Source organism: Barbus barbus, assembly GCF_936440315.1.
Source record: "Barbus barbus genome assembly, chromosome: 6".
In the NCBI taxonomy this organism is placed as follows: domain Eukaryota; kingdom Metazoa; phylum Chordata; class Actinopteri; order Cypriniformes; family Cyprinidae; genus Barbus; species Barbus barbus.
In genome coordinates this window covers 10402353-10408516 of record NC_136734.1, presented here as the reverse complement: position 1 = coordinate 10408516, position 6164 = coordinate 10402353, and positions in this window count along the sequence as shown.

Sequence of the window (6164 nt, the reverse complement as noted above, 5' to 3'; positions counted from 1 at the left end):
GTCCTGAGTTCAGCCAATCCTCCAACTATGAACATTTCATCCCTGAGCTCACACAGAACAGCATCGACAACGCCCTGAATCCTTTGGAGGTGTGTGGATAAACCAAACAGTTTCAATGTTCGGGACAGAATGTGTTTTAGATCAGGTTTACACACTTTATCCCTTAGTTCTTCAAAACCCCCAAGAAAATAGTACGCAGGAGCCTCATAGAGACATGAATGTTGCGTTTGCGATGGATGATCCACTGTACAGCCATAACAATCTTTTTTTAACTGTCTGTCTACCAGATGTTCCAGAATGATCCCGACAACAGCTTTAATGATTTTATGACCAGTTACACCGATACATCCATCGACGTTGTCCGAGACGGTATCAGAGGTTGTAGCATCGTCCGCCGCAGATTGAGACGGTCCGTACTTCGCCAAGAATGCAAGGTTATGGTATCCCAGTTCTTTACAAAATTTGTCCAACCAGGCGATGTTGTCCGTAGACGTCCATGCGGCACATGCGTTGTCATCGCATACACAACTAGGTGCCGTTGAAACGTTTTCTTGGGACATGTTGCTGTCGTTAGTGGTTGAATCTTTCATCGGTGTCCACGGTGCTCAGCCTGACCTCCCTGTTGGTCTTGTCAAAGTTGTAACCGCACATGCAATTACCGGATAAATTAAACTCACGCTTAATGTTATCCAAAGGTTCGTGGAGGAATTTGGTCAAACACGGCCCGTGTTTCATCTTCCTAGGCGCTAGAGTGAGATTGTCCATAGCATCCACAATGGACTTCTCGGGGGTTTTAGGTGATGATGCCTCAGCCATTGAAGAATAGTTTTTCCTATTCATAAAACAGATGTTTGTATTTTGTGTCTAGGTGAAGATAAGTTATCCTCAGTTCGTCTTTTTAAACCCACCGTTACAACCGGGGCGCTATCGCTACACCCGTGTTAGGGGGGCGGTGATGTAGGTGTGGCCTGACAGCGCTCGTAAGCTCATTCTGAGTCTGACACAGAAGCGAGAGGTTATCTAACGGACTCTGCGTAAAATAGATTGCTCTTTTAATTTTCTAAGTTGGGACAAAAGTTAGCTTTTAAATTGTAATGTCACAAGATTTTTCCAAGTATCTTATACTATTGTTTAACGGTCTGATATTTTTTATTTCACATCACGGTAAGATAAAACAATTCTATATTATTTAACTTCGTATCTGTTATAAACTCAAAACTTTTTTTAAAAACCACAACATAGATTTTGATAAATATATCTTATTGTTTTAGATAAACGAATGCGCTCACATCTCCTTTTTAACTTTGCCAAACTAACTAGTTTTAAATTCTAATGATAGAAAAACTAGCGTATTGTTTAACTAACATGTCAATGCTTTTTTGATTTATTTTCTACGTTTTTCCTGTTTTAACAACACTAGCACGTCTCGACTTGTAGGGAAAAACAGTCTTTGTACATTTTACGTACATGTTTGATGTTTTTCTTTATATGTATGTGAAAACACTTTAATTAAAACTTCCCGTCACCCCTTTTAACACAATTTTACCATTTAAAGTTTAAAGCACATAACATTGGCCCCACACACACACAAAAACACATTGTCATAAATTCCTTAAGATTACCCGGGTGGATGAAACAGATGGTCACTTAGACGGGTGGGGGTGTACAAAACAGGTGTCCAAACAGGTGTCCAGTTATGGGTGGGGGGGGTGGAATTTTTATGAGGGTAATAAATCAATTCTTTTGACACTACGTGCCCTACATCCTCTCTCTCATGGTATATCCAAACATTTACTATTATGAAAGAAGTGTTTGCCATTTGCTGCAAATGCTTCATTCTGACATGTTTATGGCATTTTGAATGCAGTGTTACATTTTGAAGGAGATGAGGCATTTTGCAGTTGTAAAACTGTATTAAGGCTAAATTGTTTGCAACGTAAGACAGGTGTTTGCTTTTGAAATGTGTTTGTGATCTTTTGAATGCAGTGTGTCATTTTGCAAGAGATGTGAGGCATTTTGCATTTTGTGTGTGCAATTCTTGGATTTGCGTTTTAAGTTTTGAAAAAAAGAGGTAAAGTTTAGAAAAAGTGTGAAAGCAGTTGAAAAAAAAACTGTAAAAATGAATACAAAAATATTATAATATTGTGTAGTCATCTATAATACTATAGACACAGCCAGGTTTACTCGTTGAAAAAATTATCCGTGCTGAAATAATTACTGCGTAATTGTATTGGAGTCTTACACACATGCTATACAGTTAATGTGAGTCATGCATTAATTTGAGTGATGACAGGTATTATGGGAGTGGCTTGGTGCGCAGGAGATGCAGATAACTTGATCTTGACCCTTAAGAAACTTTAATTAATGCTGTCACATAAGAAATCTGCTTCAAATATAAAATTTAATTCATTGCTAATTACAACATTGAAATAAAAATGTAAAGCCTGTACAAATACTAGAAATCATGAATATAAATAATTGGGAATCACAAATTTTTAAAAAACTAAATAAAACTGCACATTTCATTCATCTATTATTACATTTAAGTAGCTTTGTTCACTTGGCTGTTTCCAGAAATTTGTCAAATTTTTTGTGATACTGTATGTTGTCATTACGTTGCTGTCTTGCTGCCAGCCAATCGCTACATTGCTGATCATGGTTTTGAGTATTGAGACATTTCGGGAAACATGAAAACGCGCACTAATCTTAGACAACTTAATCCAGATATTTTAATCAAATCTGCAAATTCATTTGTAGAACCAAATTAGCCATAGATCAGTTATCACAATTACAAGTTCTGGAATCTTTCAAATCATTTCAGATGTATTAAGCAAGGTACAAAGAACGGACCCCTGATCTGCAAGTTTTTAACTTACACATACTGCATAAATAAAAATGTGTTTATTCTATTTGTATTATGGCACATAAATATATATGGTATATAATTTATTTATTAGAAGATATGGAACACAAATGTTCTTTATTACTTGTGTGCAGAGTGAGTGAATGAGAGAGAGAGAGAGAGAGAGAGAGAGAGAGAGATTTTATTTTAAATGCATCTTTATTATAACAATTTAGTCTAGATTTATACAATTATTCACACTTAATTCAAAAGTACATTTTAACACTTTACATTTTTTCTTTTTTTCTTCTTTTTACATGTCAACACCAATTCATTGTTTTCATATAAAGTACATAAAACCTAATACCACAAATTTCTACAAACTTTGGTAAACAGTCCACTAACTTGTAATAAGCGAACTCTACTTTTAATCTAGCTGCCACAAGTTCCAAAGACAGAAACCACACTTATTGCATCCTGCCTTAAAAGTTTATTTTTTGTTTTACAAATTGCTAATTTTGCAGTTCCAGATAATAAAATGGTTACACTTTATTTCGATAGTCCACTTTAGACATTCTGCTAACTATAAGTAACTTTGTAACTACGTGTCAACTAATTCTCATTAATTTGCAACTACATGTCTACTAACTCTCAGTAGGGTAGGTTTAGGGTTAGTAGAATAAGTTGACATATACTTGCAAAGTTTCTAATACTCAGTATGTTGTGTTAGCAGATATGAAGCAGACAGTCTACTAATACTCTAATGACTGCTAGTAGACATGTAGTTGCAAAGTTACTTACTATTAGTAGAATGTCTAAAGTGGACTATCAAAATAAAGTGTTACCAATAAAATTAATGAAAACCAAAGTCTTTTTCCTTTGAACCAAAAACTTTTTGTAATGATATAATTTATTTGAAAAATAATGTGATTTTCGAACCACCAAGCATGAGAGCATGTTCTAGTACACCCCCAAAACAAAATCAAGACTTTTTTAAAAGAGCATAATAGGTCCCCCTTTAAGGGAAAAAACCTGTCCAACCCTGCCTGGCAATACATGAAAAAGTAATTGCCCCTAAATCTAATAATTGGTTGTGCCACCCTTTGCAGCAAGAACTGTAATCAAGCATTTGCGATAACTGGCAATGAGTCTTTCACATCGCTGTGGAGGAATTTTAGCCCACTCTTCTTTGCAGAATTGTTATAATTCAGCCTCATTAGAGGGTTTTCGAGCATGAATGGACTGCTTAAGGTCATGCCACAGCATCTCAAACGGATTTATGTCCGGACTTTGATTTGGCCACTCCAAATCCTTAATTTTGTTTTTCTTGAGCCATTCAGAGGTGGACTCGCTGGTGAGTTTGGGATCAATGTCCTCAACCTGTCCTGCTGCATAACCCAAGTGTGCTTGAGCTTGAGGTCACAAACAAATGGTGGACATTCTCCTTCAGGATTTTCTGATAGAGTACAGAATTCATGGTTCCATCAGTTATGGCAGGTCGTCCAGGTCCTGAAGCTGCAAAGCAGCCCCAGACCATCACACTACCACCACCATGTTTAACTGTTGGTATGATGTTCTTTTTATGAAATGCTGTGTTGGTTTTACACCAGATGTAATGGGACACAGACCCTCAAAAAAGTTCAACTTTTGTCTCATCAGTCCACAGAATATTTGCCCAAAAATCTTGGGGATAATCAATATATTTTTTGGCAAATGTGAGATGAGCCTTTGTGTTCTTTTTGGTCAGCAGTGGCTTTTGCCTTGGAACTCTCCCATGGATGCCGTTTTTGCCCAGTCTCTTTCTTTTCAGTCCTGCAGTTCTGTAGATGTTGTTCTGGGTTCATTTATAACCTCCTGGATGAGTCGTCGTTGTGCTCTTGGAGTAATTTTGGTAGGCCAGCCACTCCTGGGCAGGTTAACCACTGTTACAAGTTTTCTCCATTTGTGGATAACGGCTCTGACCATGGTTCCGAAAGCCTTAGAAATGGCTTTATAATCCTTTCCAGACTGATACGTGTCAACTATTTTGTTTCTCATCTGCTCTTGAATTTCTTTAGATCGCGGCATGATGTGATGCTCTTTAAATACGCTGTACAACTTTTTTGCACATTCTTTTGCACATTCCTGTTATAGTACTATTGTCAACAACATACTGACCTGCACATTTATATTTATATTTTTTTCATCTTTTATTTTATTCTTTTTTTTTTTTTTTTTCTACTTTTCTTTTTCTTAATATTTGCACTGCCCTTGGAGTGGACCTGACTTACATTTCACTGCTGGTTATACTCTGTATAATTTAAAACATTGTATAAAAACTCTTTATTAAAAGGATATGTGGATGTATAGGGTGATTGTGAGGGTTGAGAGGGTTATAAGGTTCATTGTGTTAGGTGACTATAGAATGATGGGTTATTTTGGATGAAAACAATGTGGTTGGGGTTTGTTTATTGTGGATTTGTTAATTTGGGAGGAATATATAAAAATAATAAAGCTATTGATGTAATATTAAAAGATATACTGGAATATTATGGAATTGTATAGGGGTGGGAATAATAATAAGCTTTTGCTTCATCCCACTCCTTTTCGGACACTTTATGTATAACGTCTTTGGGATGTGGTTTTTCTTTAATTTGGTAATAATTTGTTGTTTATATGTATATATGTGCATGTATGTGTGTGTACATACAATGTATATCATTTTTATATATATATATATATATATATATATATATATATTGTTTTGTTCGAAATAAAATTTAATAAAAAAAAAAAAATAATAATTGTGTATGTGACGAATAAAAATCTTGAATCTTGAATTTGAATCTTGAGAGGAAAAGGGACTGTGCAGATGATGACCGGAGGTAGGCAGCGGTGGCCTGACAGGAACATGCGGTGCAGCTACTCCACACTAGCGATCTCACAGGCACAGCACAGGACTAGCTGTGTGGCAGATAGAGGGAGCAGACCAGGAGCTCAGCCGGCAGGACAGGACAGGACGAGACAAGACTAGGGACTGACAAGAAACTAAATACACTAACAACTTGGCAGGGAATAATTTGTAGCACAAAGAATGGGGAGACGAGCTAGCAAACACTGACATAGGCACAACAGGTTAGAATAACGAACTGACAAAACAAGAGGGAAATGGAGAACCATATAAAGGAGAGGAAAACAAAGAACAGGTGAGGACATTCAGACAAACGAGATCAGAGACATGAGGGACAGGTGACAACACTCGAAGACTAAACAAGAGCCATGTGCTCAAACACAAAACAAACAAGAAAACAAGGAACAAAGACAAGACAGACAAGCCTGTCAG